Source organism: Gossypium hirsutum, chromosome A13, assembly GCF_007990345.1.
Source record: "Gossypium hirsutum isolate 1008001.06 chromosome A13, Gossypium_hirsutum_v2.1, whole genome shotgun sequence".
In the NCBI taxonomy this organism is placed as follows: domain Eukaryota; kingdom Viridiplantae; phylum Streptophyta; class Magnoliopsida; order Malvales; family Malvaceae; genus Gossypium; species Gossypium hirsutum.
In genome coordinates this window covers 23,239,278-23,260,655 of record NC_053436.1, presented here as the reverse complement: position 1 = coordinate 23,260,655, position 21,378 = coordinate 23,239,278, and the positions used below count along the sequence as shown (strand labels likewise).

Here is a 21,378-nt window from a genome sequence, read left to right as displayed (position 1 = left end):
AAAACATATTCTACCATATAAGGCTTTGTACGGTGCCATTTTGATGCCCGATTGAGAACTGTTATTATAAGCAAATTCAATCAAAGGTAAATACTGTTCCCACATACCTTCAAACTCAATAATGCAACATCTCAACATATCCTCGAGAATTTGAATAATCCGCTTGGATTGACCATCCGTTTGCGGGTGAAAAGCAGAATTGAAATGCAACTTCGTACCTAAAGCCTCTTATAGTTTCTTCTAAAACTGTGATGTGAATCTTGGACCTCTGTCTGACACAATAGATAATGGTACACCGTGCAATATCAGAAATATATAACTCAACTAATTTATCAAGTGAGTAATCAGATCGTACCAGAAGAAAATGAGCTAATTTCGTTAATCGGTCAACTACAACCCAGATAGTATCTTTTTTTCTCAGAGATAGGGGCAAACCTGAAACAAAGTCCATTGTCACTCTATCCCATTTCCATTCTAGAATCATTAATCAGTTGTAACAAACCAAATGGCACTTGATGTTCTGTTTTAACTTGCTGACAGATTAAGCATTTCGCAACAAGTTTAGAGATATCACGCTTCATACCAGGCCACCAATAAAGTTGTTTTAGATCATTATACATTTTCGTACTACCCGGATGAACAGATAAATGACTGTTGTGAGCTTCATTCAAAATCATCTAAATCAATTCAGGATTTCTCGAAACACAAATTCAATCTCGAAATCTCAGACAATTATCCTTATCAACTCTAAATTTTGAATCAGAATCTAAATTACATTGAGCTTGTTTTGCTAAAATCTCATTATTAACCTTCTGAACTTCGATAATCTGTTGAATGAATAATGGTCTTGCTTTCAATTCGGCTAAAACTGAACCATCATTGAATAGAACCAAATGAGCATTCATCATATGCAATGCAACCAGTGATTTTCGACTCAAAGCATCAGCAACAACATTTGCTTTTCTCGGATGATAATCAATCACAAGCTCGTAGTTTTTTAACAGTTCTAGCCATCTTCTCTGTCGTAGATTTAAATCTTTTTAAGTCATCAGATATTTCAAACTCTTATGATTAGAATATACATGACATTTCTCACCAAATAGATAGTGGCGCCAAATTTTCAAAGTAAACACAATCGCAGCTAATTCCAGATCGTACGTCGGATAATTCTTTTCGTGTGGCTTTAACTATCTCGAAGCATAAGTAATGACTTTGTCTTCTTGCATCAAAAACGCATCCCAGACTGTTTAACGAAGCATCACTATAAATCACAAACTCTTTACCCGATTCGGGTTGTACTAACACTGGAGCTTCAGTCAATAGTGCCTTTGACAGAATTTTGATTAAAAACCAGATCTCATGCACCATAAATTCAGTTTCCAATTTTCAAATGTCTAAACAACTATAATGCCATGCAAGCCAAAATTAGCCCAAAGTTTAAGTCCCATGCCACAGTTCATGTAAAATAATAGAATTATCAAAAAAACATACATTATTATGTCTAAAATACTTTTGTTCGAAAAACTATCTGAGACAAGCCCTCAAATGCCAAGCACATATCCTATTCTTGTGGGTTATTTATAAAGAAGGGACCTCAAGGTGAGATTAAGAAGCTCAGTGTGAGTATAAAAACAAGAAAAATCAGTGCAAAACAGTAGACATGACATACAAAACAATAATTTTTAGAACAATCCAAATCATACACCAATACAAAATTTGACAGTTTATTTGAGCATGCTTATGAATGTCAATGCAGTTTAAGTACATTGGAAAAAGTTCCTACCTATCATTCACTACACACCGTAATAAGAATTCCCCTAGAACTCATCCATCCCTACACACCATATTGTGGATAAACGACTAGTAATTGCAGATAAATTGCCAATAAAATAGTGGGTAAACCACAATAAATTTAAGATAAAAAAGATTTCAAATAAAGTGCCAAGAAGTTGTGGAGAAACCATCAGTGTTTGCAGATTTAGAACTGCCAATACTTTCTCCTTTCATATTGTCCCAATCTCCATGTTATGCAACATGGCATGCTAGTAATAATACAATATAGAAATAGTAGCCATGTTTATCATGCAATCAACTTAATGGTAGCGATAAGCATGCTTACATGAAATCAATAATATAAAAGCAATGAAAATAGTAATAGATCATTGAGTATACCATAATAGTAGGTGTGTATCATTCACATATCATACATATAATAATAACAATTCAACCAATCATATCACAGATTCTAGAATATACATAATGTCAGGGTCTTAATTAAGTGTACAAAAACTCTAAAAAAATAATTTGGGGACTATACAAGGATTAAACTGAACATATCATAAATTTTTAGGAAAATTTATAAAATAAGGGTTACACATATGGTCAGGTCTGTGATAGGCTGATGTCGTGTGAAAGGAGTACACGATCATGTGTCTAAGTCATGTATCATCCTGATGTTATGTGTGTGACATGCAAATTTCCAACGATAAGGACACTATCGTGTGGCTAGCTGTGTAGCATGTTGTGGCCATGTGGTCCATCAGTGTGGCTCACATAAAAATACACATGATTTGCTACTGATTCACTTGGTAAAGAGCACAACTTCCATCACGAGTCCGATCGACACCCCTTACGATCAATTTCGATCCAATTCACCTAAATCTGATCCTTCAACAAAAAATACACACAAATTAATAGTTGTTATCGAAGATCTTGGCAAGATTCAAAAAAATATTGATTAATCAAACCGAAAGATTAATGTTGGGTATTTGTACAATGAAAATACGAATTCAAAATTGAAATAGATTGTAGTTACCAATTCTTCGAGAAAGATAATGGAAGCTATTGATGAAATATCTAAACACCAATAGAATTTGGATGTTTGATGTATGGCTTAAAAAAAAAGAGAGAAAGAAAGTTGACAGTTTAAAGATGATAGAGGATGTGATGGTATGGTGGTGGAGCAATAAAAGGGAAAATAACAAAATCTTGAGAGAAGAAAAGGAAGAGAGACAACACAAAATAATTTGGGAAGGAAGAGGGCTAATTAAGAAATAAATAAATATGTTACATACCTAGGTTTAATATAGGGGCCGAAAATTTGGGTTTAAATAAGGATTGTCGAAAATTAATAAAAAAAGGGAAGTGGCTTGAACTTGAGACTCTAGAGTGGATTCACTACCACAAAACCATTACACTAGTAATTCATTTTTGCTTAATACAAACACTTAACCGATAGTATATTGGGGTGGGACAACTCTCCCCTTCTTAAAAATTTACGAAATCCGAATAGATAAGGATACCGTTGACAAATTGTGTCTTTCGGTTCCCACGTGGCCTCCTCATTTCCATGGTTTCGCCATAGAAATTTAACCAGTGGAATACGTTTCCTTCTTAGGGCTTTTACCTCATGATCTAGGATTTGTATAGGCTCCTCCTCAATGAACAAATTTTTTCTTACCTTAATCTCTCTGATTGAAACAATTTGAGAAGGGTCTGATTAGTACCTTCTCAACATAGAAACATGGAATACGTCATGGATAGAGTACAGTTCAGGAGGTAATTCTAAATGATACACAACTAGACCAACTATCTTAGGAATCTGGTAGGGTCCAATGAACCTAGGGCTCAATTTGCCATTGTGTCCAAACCTTAAAACTTTCCTGTATCAAGACATTTTAAAAAAAAACCTAATATCTGACATTGTACTATATGTCCTTTCTTTTCATAATTGCATACGACTTCTGGCAATCCAAATTCGCTTACAGTCTATCTTAAATCAATTTGATTTTCCCCTCAAACTCCTGTACTAGATCGAAACCTAAAATTTCCTTTCATTTAGCTCAGTCCAACATAGTGGTGTCTGACACTTGTGATTGTAGAAAGCTTCATAAATTTCCATCTGTATACTCGACTGAAGATTGTTATTGTATGCAAATTCAACCAAAGGTAAGTGCTCCTCTCAACTATATCGGAAGTCAATAATGTAGCCCTTTAACTTATATTTCAAGATCTGAATAACCTACTCGGACTGTCCATCAATCTGCAGATGGAAGGCCACACTAAAGTCTAAACAAGTACCTAGTGCCTCATGCAGCTTTTTCCAGAATCAAAACATAAAACGAGGATCTCGGTTGGAAAGAATCGGTACTGGTACCCCATGTAGTCTTACAATCTCCAAAATTTATAACTTAGCTAGTAGTCTGTGCAAACAAGTAAGAAATGAGCTGACTTAGTCAACTTGTCCACTATTACCCAAATCAAATCTTTCTTAGTAGGTATTAAAGGTAACCCACTAACAAAGTCCATGGTGTAACAGCCAGATTTTGGGCCTAGTTGGAACAATGGTTTTGGAACCACTATTTCAAGGCCAGGGAAATTATTTCTAATGTTATTTTATGTGTTATAGCATGATTATATTAGTGCATGAAAATTTTGATGAAATAATTTTAGCGATTCCATGCTTAATTCTAAAAAAAGACTAAATCGCATAAAGGGCAAAAGTTTTGTTTTGCTAGTTAAATATGTTAAATAGCTAGAGAATCAAAATTTGGGGTGTTTAAAGTGCAAATAGACCCTAAAAAATATGCTTGGCAGGCCATAGAGAGAAAGAAAGTAGAAAAGTCAAAATTTGGTGTGGTTGGTGACTTAATTTTAACTAGAAATAGAATAAAATAAAACAAAAGGTATCATCTTTTTATCTTTCTTCTTCCCCACCAAAAATGGCAGCAAACAAGGGGGTTTTAAGAGCTTAAACTTTCAGCCACTTAGTTCTCTTGCAAGTAAGTGGTTTTGATGACTTTCCTTGATGATTTTTTCACTTTTGGGACCCTTGTAGCATGAGCTAGCTAATGGGGGGACTATTTTACAAAATGGTTGAAAGTATAGGGTTTTTACATGAGAGAATTTATGTTATTTACTGAATTTTTATGGAAGAAAATGAGCCTTGGTTGTGTAATAAACAACTTTTGTGAAAGAAGTTTGCATGAAAACACTTAAAAGGGGCTATTTTGTAAAGTTGTATAATAAGTTGTAAATGTGTGAAATAATTGAAATTGTGAGTTGCTATTTTATAAAAAGAATTCGGCTAGGCTTGGTAAAGGAGGAATTCGATAAAAATTGATTTACGAGCCTAAGGGCAAAATCATAATTTTTGTAAAGTCTAAGGGCAAAACGATCATTTTGCCAAATTGTGAATTATAGAATGTTTTAATTAATGTAATGATTAATTGAGTGAATTTCATCATGTTAGATCAAGAAAATCGAGATTTGGGCTTAAATCGAAAAGTACGAGGTTATGGACTAAAATGGAGTAATTAGTCGAAATTGCATTTGAGGTAAGTCCATGTGACTAAATAAGCATGTTATCTATATTATATTTAATATACTTGAAATCTATTTTGTTATAGTTGTATTGAATTATATGTTGATGGAGTTATGTATGAGAAAGTGATGTTGAAAGTTAATGACACTCATGTGATGATAGAATACATTATAAAATGACAAGTAAATGTTGAGTTATCATACCCACAGGGACTGTAAAAAGGATTATTTATGAATGCAATTTAAAACACTTTAGTGAAGAAAAATATTTTGTTTGAAGGGGGTAATTAAAAACTAAGATTTTAAACTACGTAAACTAAAGAAATAAATCTTAAATGCATGATTTCAAAATATGATTTAATCAAGATGACATAATTGTGTTGATTTAATTACATTTCTTTAACTTAGAATTATTAAACTCATGTCTATGTTGTTACGAATAAATTCACGACAACTCGGTAATTTGCTAACTTATGAACATATTCACCTACACAAATCCATTCATCTCTTAACATATCCCTATGTTAATTCAAACGATTAAAAAGATTTTAATAAGCAAACATGTTATGGCACATACGTCCTCATTAAATTGAACTAATCTCTTGCATATCCCTATGTCAATTCATACGATTAATAAAATCTAAAGAGCATATAAAAGACTACGTGAGGTAACAAGGAATCCTTACCTTGAAACAATTTAATCACAATAATCTTGCAAGTTATGCAAGGCAAGTGTATTGCCAGATACATTGCTAATTTAGCCTGCAACTACGTTAGAAGAATAAACATGCACTGATTAAGTATTGTGTCCATTAATTACAATTTCAATCCGTTTAAATAATTAATTCATTAGCTACCTTACAATTGTAATGCAAGAATAACTTAGGCATGATTTTACTTAATCAAGTATTTTATTGAGGCCTATAACAGCAAAAACACGATTTTAATAATTTAAACAGATAAAATACAATCAAACCAACAGGAATTAAATTCAAGATAAGCTGATTAAATTAACCATTCCAACAACATAAATAATCATAAATATGTTCATCATAATAACAACAAAAATTAAAGAGATAGGGAACAAGAATCAAATCCGGTGTTTTTTCGTGGCTTGATTAGGTTGCTCCGTCTTCATTCTTTGTTGTCCCCACTGATCAAGGCTGCTATGAACACTTCAATGTTTCTCCAAAATGGCTGAAGAATAACCCTTTCGAGGAGAAATCGGCACAAGAGCAAGGGACTTGAAATGGAGAAATGAGAGGAGAAAGTGAAAGAGAAGAGAAGAGATGTGAATGAATTGAGGTGTGCTTTGAATGATCAGCCAATGGGGGTTTTTATAGCTGAATGTGGCAGCTAAAATTTTCTAAAAATGGCAGCCAAAGAGCCACCCTTTGGCCAGCCATCTATGTGTCAAAGTTGATAGCTTCAACTTTGCTAAATATGGCTTAGGCCAAATCCATAAAGCCACCAATTATGGAGGGGCTTGAATGCAAATTTGACAAGTCTTCAAGGGCTTCTTTGTAACCTTAATTAATCAGATAATAGGCTGATTTGGGTCAGCATATGGACGGTTTTGGGCTGCCCAATCCTTTGCCGGTCCAGTTCAATCAATTCGGTTCAACTAGACCACTTTTTCCATAATTAATTAATAATAATTTATTTAGCCCAAATTAAATTGGGTGTAAATTAAAATTAATTATATTATGAATTAATACACATAATTGGACCGTATTAGGCTGGAAATTAATTTGCCTCGATACTTCAAATTGCTTCTCAGTTTTGTGCTTTTGGCAGTGTCTGTCGAGCCATTTTTCGCCCTTTGTGCAAATCTATCAAAAATAGCCAAAATTCATCAAAAATAATTAAAAAATTAACTAAATTTCAACATGTTCATATTTTAAGTGCACTTTAATTATTTTATAAAAATTAATTATTTTTCGACAAGAATTTAAACGAATTCAGATGAATTTAAGCTAAAAAGGGTATGAAAAAGTGTGTAAATTTTTGTGTTTCCAGCAACTATATTGATATGATGTATTATTGAATTAATATTGCACGAATTGCTTAATTGTGATTATGAGAATGCATGTCGAGAAATTAATGTAGTAAAGACTTCCAGTTTAACATTTGGAATAGACTTGGATATTCGTACCATGACATTGGCCACATTATGAAAGCTAATGTAAGACATGTCTGGGACATGCATCGACATTGAGACGAGAGCTAGTGTAAGATATGTCTAGGACATGCATCGGCCTCGAGATATACAAGCTAGTGTAAGACCTGTCTAGGACATGGCATTAGCTTGCTGTGTGTCAGTGTAAGACCTGCTTGGGACATGACATCGACACCAATAGATGAGAGCCAGTGTAAGACCTGTCTGGGACATGGCATCGGCCTCGATAAATAAAAGTCAGTGTAAGACTTATCTGGGACATGACATCGACTTTAATGTGTTAGCCAGTGTAAAACCATGTCTGGGACCTGGCATTGGCATCTTATCCCATGTTTGGGGCTATTGAATATCCTATAATATTCCAAATGGTTCAACGGGAGATTTATGGTATATATAGAAATGAAAGAACTTATGACCATGTTGTGAGTGGTACAGGTACTTACATGAAATTGATGAGATGTGAATTCAATTCATGTTGTATGATTAATAAGGAATGAATATGAGTAAGTATATAAGCATGTTGAGTAACTCAGGTATGTATGCCAAACTCATGACAAATGATTTCAGTTTATTATGTACATTTGGTGAGTATGTAAATAGGTAAGTCATGCCTATGAGAATGATTTTGTGATGACCTTGTGATATAGGTCTATAATTATGATGTATAAACATGTATTTTTACCAATGTGGTGAAAATGAATTAATAAGGTGTGATAAACTTAGTATCATAAATTTACACTAAAACAGTTTTGGGCAGCAGCAATAGTTTGATTTTAAAAATCCACCAAAAATTGTGGAAACTGAGTTAAAGGCTGAATAAAATATGAAATTAAATTTAAATGAGTCTAGTTTCACATAGAATAAACGGTGTAAGCAAATGAGTTTCATACTATGAAATATTTAAATTTTTGTGAGATAGAGTTAGAATGATTTTGAAATCCCCTGTTCTGATTTGAGAAAATCATTGGAAATTTTACAAAAATAATTATGGGTTATAATTTATATTATTAGAATTATTAATAAGTCCATTTTTAAGAGAAATAGATGGGAACATCACCCGAGTTCCGTATTATGAGATAATTAATTTTTAGTGAAGGGGGATCGGAACTATCAGACAACAAAAAAGGGGAAATTGAAGGAATAAACTGTACTTATTGCTAGACCAAAACTTCTGAAAATTTTATGCTAAGAAGATATGTGAGTCTAGTTTCAAGGAAAATTAGCAAATCTTAATTTAGAGTTCCGTAGCTACAGATATAAATGATTTAGTAACTATGACTCAAGAAAACAACTTGACTTGAACATAAGTAAAAATGCAAATTGGGTTGTATTACCTTGAGAAACAAGTTGATAAATTGCTTATTATTTTCATACGGTATTACTAAGATATAAAAACTCTCTCCTTTCCATTTCTTTAGTGTTGTCAGGTTAGCTCGGGGTTGGAGATCATCGGAGGCAGCATCATACTATCAAGCCATCACCTTTGGAGTATTGACACATGTGTACTAAACACCTTCAAGTGAGTGGCATGTATAGGGACCTAGTTTTTATGATAGATGTTGTTATGATTAGCCAAATGTATTGGCTTATATTGATTTATTGTATATAGCCATGAGATGTATTGTGGCTTGTAAGCCTAGTTATTCATGATAAGTTCTAATGCTTGCGATGCGATGATGTTTTTATGCTTGTGGGACTTGCATGATTGGTGTTAAGACATGTATGTATGATAAATGCTTCATGACCAATCAAAATGGTTATAGCCATAAAGTAATTGTATGGTATAGAAATAAGACGATGATGATTGAACATGAATGCTGAATGTTTAAATAAGGTCACTTGACAAGGTTAATGAATATAGATTAATGTGTCTAGACTTAATATTATATGAGTATGTGAAACTTGCGAACGATAGCATGTTAAAGTTAAGAATACACCTTAGTGAAGTCTACTAAACCATTAAAATGATGCCATGATGTATAACTTTGATGTGTGTAAAGATGTGAGGGATTAATGGTAACAAAAGGCTTGAAAAATAGCCTAAGTGTTAGCCACACCGGAAGAGACACAGCTGAGTGTCTCAGTCATGTGGATGACACGGCCTAGCACACTAGTGTGTGGTTTGGCCGTGTGGTTAAATTTTGTTTGCTGACATCATAGTCAGAGAGTTACATGACTTGAGGACACGGGCGTGTCCTGGGCACATAGGCGTTGACCTTGTTTCACGGAAAATATTTTTCTAAGTTTTCTCAAAACTTTCTAAGGTTCTCAGTTTAGTCCCTAACTACTTTCAATGCATGTTTTGGGCATTGTAGGCCCGTGTATAAGACATTATGCATGTATATGAAAAGTTTTAAATTAAAAAGAAATTTTATGGCCCGATTTTTGCATGTATGTGTATCTTTAAGTCCGGTAATGCCTCATACCTTGTCCCGACGTCGAACACGGGTAAGGGGTGTTACATTTAGTGATATCAGAGCTATGGTTTAGTCTGTTCCCGGACTAACGTAGCATGTGTAAGAGTCTAGCTATACATGCCACAGATTCATGATAGTGTGATGTCTCCCGACACGAATGAGAACTATCTTGCTCGAACAAAAGTACTTTCCAACCGAGCTACACCCAACTATGTTGATGGTAATACCAAAGTATTTGAATGAAGTGCCGTGGTGATGAGTTGAAACTCAGAAAGATACGAACAAGGTTCATAACTTCATGCTACGGATAAAATGACATTGTTCCAATTGGACATTAAAATTTTGATGGATTGCAATGGTTCCTTGAAATGAGATAAAAGACTATATTGTAATGAGTTTATTTATGTTTAGTTGATGATTCTATGATGTATATGGCTGATTTACTCGGGTGAAAGCATGTGTTTAGATAACTTATCAAAAATATAGATGGAAGGAATGTTCATGTATACCTATTTGAATGAATATGGTTGACAAATTCACATAGTCTAAGTGTTAAATTGCTTGGATTGATTTACATGTTTGTAATGACATGCATATGATGATGTGCGAAATCAAATTTTCGATTGTAATGTATATTCATCCATGTTTGTTGGCCCTCATATGATATGATGTGCTTGATATGTTTAATTAAGTGAATGCGACGAGAAAAGTTATTCAAGATTCATAGAGTGCATGCATAAGTGTACTTGTCTAAATGAGATAACTAGAAAGTTGGCATAAAACGAATATGAATGTCAGTTTGTCTGAAATGAATGATATGATTTTGATGATGTTGCTATGATGACGAAAGTTGTGTTACATGTATATGTATATAGGAGTCGAGTCGGAGGCCCTACGACCTCACCCCCTCACCAGAGTGGTGTTTTATAATGGAATTTTGATAAACCTCAAAAGTAACATATTTTAATCCAATCCCTGGCATATTTTTGGATGATTTATCATAAGATTTAGTGAATTTGATGCTCCTAATCCTTTAATTTCATGTTTTATATCCAGATAAGCATAGGAAAACGAAAAGTGAAAGAAAAAGGCCAATAATGGACAAAATAGGTTTATTTCAGTGCTACACACGACCCAGACACTTCCACATGCGTAATCCACACGCCCGTGTGAGACACCCGGGTAGATCACATGCCCGTGTGTCATGGCTGTGTCGACTTAAAACTATGTCAGAATTACACACAGCCTGAGCACCATCACACTGGCGTGCCACACAGCCGCGTCCCTGTCGAGTCCTATTTTAATTCTACTCAGAAAAGGCTAATTCTGGGGCTATTTTAGGCATTTCAAAGTCTATTTAAAGACAGGAGAAAAGGATTAAAGGGGGGACGCGGAGGAGAATACAGGAATTACTCGAAGAATGCCAATGGCTTCAACTCGGAAGCAGGATCATCTTCAAGATTGAAAATCTCCATCAAATTTCTCTCTCTCAAAGTTTTTGGGTTCCTTTATGTTTTGTTGTTTTCCTATTTTTAAGATGTTTTCCTACTACAATATGAACTAAACTCCCTAAATACATAGGAAGGATGAAACCTAAGATGGATCTTATTATTTAATATTCTGAATTTAATGATAAATACTTATTCTTGTTCTTAATTATGTTTTCTTAATTCTTGTTTTAATATTTCTAGGATATTAATTCAAGTTGATGTACTTATTCAGTGGAGCAAAAGTCCCTATTTAGAGTAGATCTACCATAATTGAGTAGAGCTGCATGCAACCCTAGAAATAGGGCGACATAAATCTACCGGATTAGAGTCAAATCTAATAAGGGAATCCATAGATCGAGTTAATGCGACAATAGGGGTTTTAATTGGAAAGAGATTTCAATTAATCAACCTAGAGTCAGTTGTTTTTAGTCTCGAAAGAGATATTAACATAATTTAGGGATTTCTGTGATTAAGATGTAACACCCCGTACCCGAGACCGTTGCTGGAGTCGAACACGAGGTATTTACGGACTTATTTCGTTGATTTTCACAGTCCATTTTAAAAATTTCCAGACAAGCTGGCTAACTGCGTCACTGTTACCTTAAAAATCATATCTTGAGTTCCAGAACTCGGAAACCAATTTCATAAATTTTATCTGAAACTAGACTCATATATCCATCTACAAATTGTTTTCTAGAATTTTTGGTCAAGCCAATTAGTACAGTTTATTAGTTAAAGTCTCCCCGGTTTCAGGGTTCGACTGCTCTGACCTTTTTGCATTACGACTTATATATCTTCCTGTACAGGGCTTAATTACTTATTCCTTTTGTTTCTAACGAAACTAGACTCAAAAAGGAATCTATACATATATTGAATGACCTCTAATTATCTCTGGTCAATTTATAGTGAATTTCCAAAGTCAGATCAGGGGATCCAGAAATCGCTCTGGCCCTGTTCCACGAAAACTTAAATATCTCTTAAAATACAACTCATATGGTCTTTTCGTTTCTTCCATATGAAATTAGATTCATCAAGGTTCGATTACATAATTTATTAACTATTTAATTCCATTCCTACTATTTTTAATGATTTTTAAAATCCACACCACTGCTACTGTCAGCATCTGTTTTTAAGGTAAACTTTACCTATTTCATGGTTTTCCATGAATCAACTAGAATTTGTCATACAAAGCACCAAAATGATCATGATTAACCATTCCAATGGCTAATCGTTACCAAACATTTCCATACCTCTCAATGAACAACATACAAAACGATTATAATGCTATGCTCAAAGTGTATTTAAGCCATTTTCGCATGGCTATCCAAATTTATACAAAACCAAAGGGTACATGACCAACAACAAAAAGGGTAGTCCTATACATGCCATTTTTAGAGTTCAACCAAAAGTGTACCAAAGGGGCTTTGATAGTGTGGACGACTTCGACTTCGACAATCCCGAGTCCGATAACTGACGAACCAAAATCTATAAAACAGAGATTCAAAGAACGGAGTAAGCATTTAATGCTTAGTAAGTTTTGAGCAATGAAATTAGGCACAACTGAAGTATAGCATTCATATAACTAAACGGATAATTTCATATACACATATTCTCAAAAATCAGTCCTACTTCACATTTCCAACCCTTAGATTCACACATAAGGGATCAACTTAACCAAAGGCCGGAAGCTCATTAATTGACTGAGCGAATAATATTTAAAAGGAATCAACTACTCCAATGCATATACGAAACGTACCTCATCGTTGGGATTTTACGAGCGTATTAATTGAAATTATTACAGCAAGATCGCTCATTCCCAAACCAAGTATCTTCGGAATTTAGCCGGATATAGCTACTTGCTCAAATGCCTTCGAGACTTAGCCCGGTTATAGTAACTCGCACAAATGCCTTCGGGACTTAGCCCGGTTATAGTAACTCGCACAAATGCCTTCAGGACTTGGCCCGAATATAGTAGCTCGCACAAATGCCTTCGGGCTTAGCCCGGAATTAGTCACTAGCACAAATGCCTTCGGGACTTAGCCCGGTTATCATCCAAATATCCATGCACATATCAATAAATCATGACACATCTATATTTCATTTTCATAACTAGAATTCAAACACAAGTCACTTATCAAGCATTATCATTTTCGGCTCAATAGTTACATACAAAGAGCATGATTTTAATTTACTTAAAACATAATCTAATCGAATCATAATCTAAGATCCATTACTCAAAAACTTACCTCGGATGTTGTCGAACGATTTCGGCGGCTATTCGATCACTTTTTCCTTTCCCTTGTCCAACTTTGGTCCTCTAAGCTCTTGAGCTAATTCAAGCAAATTTAGCTTATTAAAGTCTCATTATGCTAGCTTATGGCTGAATATGACAAGGAGTTGATAGGTCATATGGCCACCTTTAGCTCAAATACAAAGTGGTCATACGCATTTTTAATCACATTGAGCAATTTAATACAATTAATCTAACATTTCCTCATGTGCACCTTCATGACCGAATACACACATCATTAACCTAATATCAATTAACTAAGCACTTTAACAAATTCTCCTTGAGCCGATTATCTAAGTCAAGATAAAAGCATCAATATGCTTGCCCCTAACCGAATACATGCAACACCAATCTATCTCATGTGGCCGAATATGCATGTCTATGTTGAGGCCAATTATATGCTTAATACTTCCTACAAATATGGTTACTTGTATTAACTACATACCATTTTGTTTCAAGTTCAAAACTCGGCTAATACACATATATACACTAGTAATCAAATACTAATATTTGAACTTCACCTTACTACCATTTCTCATGCAAATAACATGAACAACCACCATATTTCCTACTATGGCCGAATGCATCAAGACACCATACCATTTCAATTTTGGTCATGGGTCAAACAAAAAACCTAATGTCTAACTAAAAAAAAATGCTAAAAAAGAAAATCCAAGAGCCATCAATCCACCATCACATGTATCATTACAAAGCTTCACATTTAGCATGCAAATGACATCAACACAAATCCACCTTAGCCGAAACTTAACTCATCTTCATGCATCATCACCACAACATCAAACACCAACCAAGAAGACAACACCCATGGCTGAATATCATCTCCATCACATAGCAAAGATTTAAACCATGGGCTAGGTAGAACTCGAGTTAACAACTAAAACATGCATGCATCTCATGGAACATCATCAAACATACCTTAATCTAGATACAAGTATGGCCGAACCTCCTCAACCTTTTCTTCCCCTCCTTCCTTTGATTTTTTTTCGGTCAAGAATGTAACAAATGAGAACTTTTTTTTTCATCATCCTACTAACCATTATTATTTTATTGCCCATGCTCCTTATTTTATTTTTCCTAACATAAAACACTAACATAAAAGGTTTATAATACCTTTTATCCCATAACATGGCCGGCCACTAGTCAAATTTTGGGTAATTTGACATGCAAACCCATCACCTTTATAACATGCATTAATAGGCCACTTACATTTGCCTAGCACATTTCTAAATTTTCTCACATAAGTCCTATTAACTAAATTCACATGCAATTTACTAAATCGAAGCTTAAAACTTTCACACATTCATATTCACATATTTTCGACAATAATTATCATATTCAAATAATTTGGTGACTCGGTTTAGCAGTCCCGAAACCGCTTTCCGACTAGGGTCACTTTAGGGCTGTCACATAAGACAAGTGAATAAATCGTTAGATTCAGAATCTAATAATACGTGAAGTCTAGCTGGATTCTTCCTTGGATACTGTATTTATTATTGGTTTATTCGATTATTCTCTTCACTCTCCGTCGCATTCATTAGTTAATTAGTTAAGTTAATTTTTAGATTAAAACAAATCCCTTATATTTTAGGCTAAATATTAGAAATAAAGTTAATACTAGTACTTTTAGTCCTTGTGGATACGATATTCTGGACTCACCATAACTATACTACCATTCGAAAGGTGTGCTTACCTTAGTCGTGATCGTAGTCTAGTTTAGTGTTTCGTAAAACGATCATCAAGTTTTTGGCATCGTTGCCGGGGACTAAGATATTAGGAACACTTGAATTTTATTACTTTAGCCTTTTTTTTATTGCAAATTACTTTTTGTTTTGATTTAATTTTCACTTCTCTTCTAATCTCCCTATTATTTGCTTCTGGCAGTAATCTCTAGTTTATGACTGGAAGGAACTCGTCAGGACCTTTGCTATTTGACAGTGGATGGAAAGCACAGCTTGCAGAAATTGAAGAGAAATAAGGCGAAGCTTACAGTATATATAGGAAGAGCAAGCGGACGTGACTGATATACTCGAAGAGAAGGCAGACAATTCAAACAATCCGCTACCTCCTGTAATTGCTGTAAATCCAGTAAATCAGAATCCTACTCCTCGTACTATGTATGATTATGCTAATGTAACACCCCAGACCCGGCCTAGACGTTATGGCCGAATCTGGCGTGTCACATCGAAGTGTCTTTCAGTCCGTTACTGAATTTAAAACCTTTTATTATTATTTAGCAAAAGTTCTCATCAAGCGGTTAACTTATTAACCATCAGTGTTATATTAAATTGATTTAAAAACGCAGAATCTTTTCAAGTCGATGAAGTTTAAAATGCGTGTTTTAGAAAACAGTAATTGTTTTAAAAACTCGTCTTTACCTAGACTAGCAGTTTAAAAATGTATAATCGAAAACCCAATTGAAACTTAAACCCTCAAATGGCCTTATTACAAAATCAAAAACCCAATATGAAATTTAAAATAGATAAAGTCATGTTGCAGATCAACTGCAATCATGTATGCCACCTCCGAGTCCTTCACGGCTCCAAATCGTCTAAGGCTGGGGATTACCTGCGCAGTTAAAAGAAAGGGTGAGTTTACGAAAACTCAGTGTGTAATCCCTTATTAGTCAAACAGAAAATAGTGCATGTAGTAACAGTCTGGGCCAGAGCCATATTCAACAATAGTACATCCTGGGCCTTAGCTCTATACAGTAACAGTACAATGTAGATATGCAATTATGCATCCCACCCAAATCTAGCCAGCACGCCACCCGTACCAACCAACACACCATGTGGGGATTAAATCGACCCACCCAACCAACAAACCAATATCGTAGCGAAGCTGCTAATAGTAACGCATTGAAGCTACTAATAACAGTAAACGTGGCTTAGCCACTATTATCAGATGACGTGGCAAAGCCACTAGAACAATAAAAAAGTGGCAAAGCCACTAGTACAATACTTCTTCCAAATCAGAATCCCAACTCCATACAGTATGTCATGTCATAAATATTACGTGTATGCAAAGTCATACTCAGTACAATCATATATGTAAATCATAAACACATCAAACATACAGAATATAAAGGCATAATTGTCATTTACCCTACAGGGGCATTACGGTCATTTTACCCTACAGGGGAATTACGGTCATTTTACCTTACAGGGGCATCATAGTCATTTTATCCTATAGGGGTATTATGGTCATTTTACTTTACAGGGGCATTACGGTCATTTTTCACTACAAGGGTATTTTGGTAATTTTAAAAATTGGGGTATTTTAGTAATTTTATAAACTGGAGTTTTAACATCCCAACAGATGGTCTATCGTCGCCTCGAGTGACAAGTAAACTAAATATACATAACGGTGGAAGTGGCCTAAGGTCCATTACTCGGCCCAAGTGGGCACACACGCTCGTGTGGTCATTTAGCCCAAATTAGATATGACTATGTGTACACTATAGCCCAGTTCATTAATAGTCTCTTACCGTAGATTTTATTCGTGTGGGCCCACGAGCCCATTGGCCCCACACAGCCCATTTTAGTCCATCGAGGCCCAAAACAACCTAGGTCATGTGCGTAACATGACAAGTCTATCTATTTCCCGTTTAATTGCGAATTTTACCCACGCGGGCCCACGTTCTATGAGCTTGGCTCACCACACGTGCGATCGCACGCTCATGTGGCATCATACGCCATGCTTCCGGCTTTTCGGCATTATTCCATTCTACAGTTCAACAAGAGTGTGATTACACACCTTTTTTGGCTTTTCGATAGTAACAATTTACGGTGTACAGTTACACCCCTTCAAGCGACCCTTGCAAAAATCACCAACCTAGATTCAATCCAAATAGTCAATCAGTCCTTAAATCGTTAAACATAGGATTCACAACCCTGAATCTCTATACTGCCCATACCACTAACCTTGATAAACAGAAGTGTAGTCTCAACCCTTAAATTGCTTGGCTAGATTCCCACACTTGTCGATTGACCACCAACTGCATAATGACCGATTTCGTTAGAGGGTTGATTAAGGGTGTAGTTTACACCCATCAATAACAACTTGAGCAAGACAGAGGACAACTTACAGTATCCCCCAGAACTGAATATTGACTTAAGGAGTGGCACACGTGAGTGGAATAAAGCGTTCAATCTAAGAGAGTAACCAAAGGAAGATCATTAGATAGAAGTAACGATAATCTTAGAAAGGAAAACCACAAAGTAACCAAAAATACCACTTAATTCCTTACCACCAATATTCGGCTTGGTATCCACGAGAAAGGTAATGGTAGATTCGCAACAGAAATGGAGTGACAAGAAGAGAGTATGTGACGGCTAAAGCTGTGGTCGACTTGGCAGAGTTTTTAGAAGGTGAGAGGAGAACACAAGATGTTCGGCTATCACCTAGCAAGAGAGGGAGAGACGGAAGTAGAGTTGATCCCCAGATAGAATATTCGGTAACCAAGAGAGAGGTTGAAGGTCTGAGGTATTCGGTTTAGAAAAAGGGAGAAGAAGAATCGACAAAGAGGAAATGTGAATAAGAAAAGGGAAAGGTTCAAAAAGAGTTTGACACACACTCACTTGTATTCGAAAAAATGATTGGAAAGTAAGGTTAAGAGAAGGAAGGCCCGAATGGTCAGAATACGTACCAAACCAAAAAGATAACACAGCAAAACTCAAGAGAAAAATTACCAAAACAAAAATGAAAAGCCCTCCTCCCTTTATACCTATTGGGCACCACCCAATGAAAAGAGGAAATTCCCCCCATAGTACCGAATACACACTCCAAGGAGTCTCAAATCTGAACAACACCACCTCCAATCAAACCCTATGATTTTCACCACATAATCCTCCCCTTATCTCTCCATGATCATTCCTCAATTCTCTCCTCAACAACCTCCTCCATTAGAATTCCACTACAACTCAACCACTGGCCGAACGCAAATACAAAATAAATACCTCATTTGTGCCGTGACATGCTCGAAGCTCAGACCTTAAGGTTCCCTTACGCGCTACCTTGCCACCACACCACTAGCTCTTCTTGTGATAAAAACGTCTATAATTAACTTTAAGACATATGTGCTAGCATCCAGATTCAATTAAGAGAAAACCAAAATAAATTGCAAGAGCCAAGACTTGAAACCAAGATCCCTTACAACCTTAATGGTGCCCTAACCACTAGACCACATGCTTCCATGTGTCATTTATTTACCACAATAATTTAAAAGGCCTTCATCAAGCATCTAGGGTGTTATTCACTTAAGACCAAAATTTTTGCTAAAGCGCAAGTTTGAACCTAAGATTTCTCCAACACTTCTAGAGGCCATTAACCACCAAAGCAGACATTTAATTGTGTCATTTCCTTGCACAATTAAATACTTATATACAACCTCCTTATTGGCCCATACTTAAGGCCTAATACTTCTAACCCCAAATTCGGGGCGTTACAGCTAAGCCTAATTTAACAGGAACTGAATTGAATATTGTTAGACCTGCTGTTTCTGCAAATAATTTTGAACTAAAACCTAACACGATTAAAATGATACAACAGTTTATTCAATTTGATGGTTTGCAAGATGAGGATCCAAACACTCATTTAGCAAATTTTCTAGAATTCTACGACACCTTTGAGATCAATGGTGTTTCTGACGATGCCATTCGCCTTCAGTTGTTTCCCTTTTCATTAAGGAATAAGGCTAAACAGTGGCTGAGCTCGTTACCATGAGGGTCAATCACTACTTGGGAAAAAATGACCGAAAAATTTTTACTTAAATATTTTCTGCCGGCTAAAATGGCTAAATTGAGGAATGATATCTCTTCTTTTGTGCAGATGGATTTAGAAACACTTTATGATGCATGGGAGAGATACAAGGATTTATTGAGAAGGTGCCCTCACCATGGGTTACCTTTATGGTTACAGGACCTTCTACAAATGTGTGAACCCCTCAACAAGGCAACTGATTGATGCAGCCACCGGTGGAACCTTGAACAGCAAAACACCTGAAGAGGCTTACAAATTTATTGAAGAAATGTCACTAAAAAACTATCAGCGGCAAGTCATGAGAACGAAGTCAACAAAAGCAGTTGGTGTTTTTAACCTCAACTCGGTCACTATGCTATCTAACCAAGTAGAACTACTGAATAAAAAGATTGATGGTTTGTATGATTCTTATCAGGTACATCCAATGATAAGGTGTGATTCAAATGGAGGAGGGACGCATAACACAGACTATCCATCCTTCAACCCCAGCACTGAGGGTGAACAAGTCCACTATATGGGTAACAATTCTAGACCTCAGAATAACCCTCATAGTAACACTTACAATGCAGGTTGGAGGAACTATCCCAATTTTCCGTGGGGTGGTCAAGGGAATCAAAAGGCCACAACACCCTATAGGTTTTCAACAACCACCTTACCAACAGGAGAAAAAGCTGAACCTTGAGGAGATGCTTACAAAATTTATCTCGCTATTAGAAACTCATTTTTAGAATACTAAGACAGCACTTAAAAATCAGCAAGCATCAATTTAAGGTCTCGAGACTCAAATAGGTTAGCTTGCTAAGCTGATCTCAATAAGACCACAAGGCAGCTAGCCTAGCAACACCGAGACTAACCCAAGAGAGCAACTCCATGCGATTACTAGTCGAGATGAAGAAGGGTTAGTTGAGTCCAAACCAGAACCAAGGCAAGAAACCGTGGTAAGTAATAGCAAGGGTGGTGAAAGCCACATTAAACAGAAATCAGTGAGCAAAGAATAAAGACCTCGCGTGCCGTACCCTAAAGTGACAAAGAAAGACCGCACAGACGAACAATTCGGTAAATTTCTTAACATTTTAAGAAAGTTACATATTAACTTACCGTTTATTGAAGCTCTTTCATAGATGCCCAACTCAGTTAAATTTTTAAAGGAGCTTCTGGCAAACAAACGGAAGTTAGACGATTCGTCGCATGTAGAGTTAAACGCAGTTTGCTCAGCGATTCTACAAAATAAACTACCCAGCAAGTTAAAAGACCGAGGGAGTTTTACTATTCCTTGTTTAATCAATAGTTTAAGTGTTGATAATGCTTTAGCTGATTTAGGGGCAAGTATAAATGTCATGCCCTATAAAATGTTTAAACAACTAGATCTTGGGAAACTTAAGCAAACTAGGATGGGTATACAATTGGCAGATAAAACTATTAGATTTCTTAGGGGTATTATTGAGGATGTACTCATTAAGATTGATAAATTTATATTCCCAGTCGACTTTGTTGTTCTAGACTTGGATGAGGATAGTGACTTACCTTTAATTCTAGGTCGGCCATTTTTAGCAACTGCTAGAACTATCATAGATGTTGGTACAGGTGAACTAACACTTCGTGTAGGTGACGAAACCATCACACTTCAGGCTCGAGATTCGGTCAAAACATTGAGTGATGAAGGTAATTGTCTAAATCCTGATAATATGCCTACTCTTGTGGTTCAACCCTCTTTGCAGGAAATATTTTTAAGTAATACAAATGAGCCACATTCTAGTTCATTCAACAATATTAGAACAGCTCATGAAAAATGAAGGCTTCAGATCGATGAATTAGACGAATGGCGGACACATGGCAAGGAGGAGCCAAAGCAACACAATGTTGAGTCTAATGAAAGAACAATCAATTCAAGGTTGGAGACCA

At 35.6% G+C, this 21,378-nt stretch overlaps 1 non-coding gene across 1 annotated transcript; it reads right to left on the bottom strand.

Annotated features, from left to right (window-relative positions):
• Positions 1–19,512: 19,512 nt before the first annotated feature.
• On the bottom strand, positions 19,513–19,619 carry LOC121213389 (small nucleolar RNA R71). Its single transcript, XR_005908770.1, has one exon. It is a non-coding gene; the product is annotated as a small nucleolar RNA R71 (small nucleolar RNA).
• Between the last annotated feature and the right edge of the window lie 1,759 nt (positions 19,620–21,378).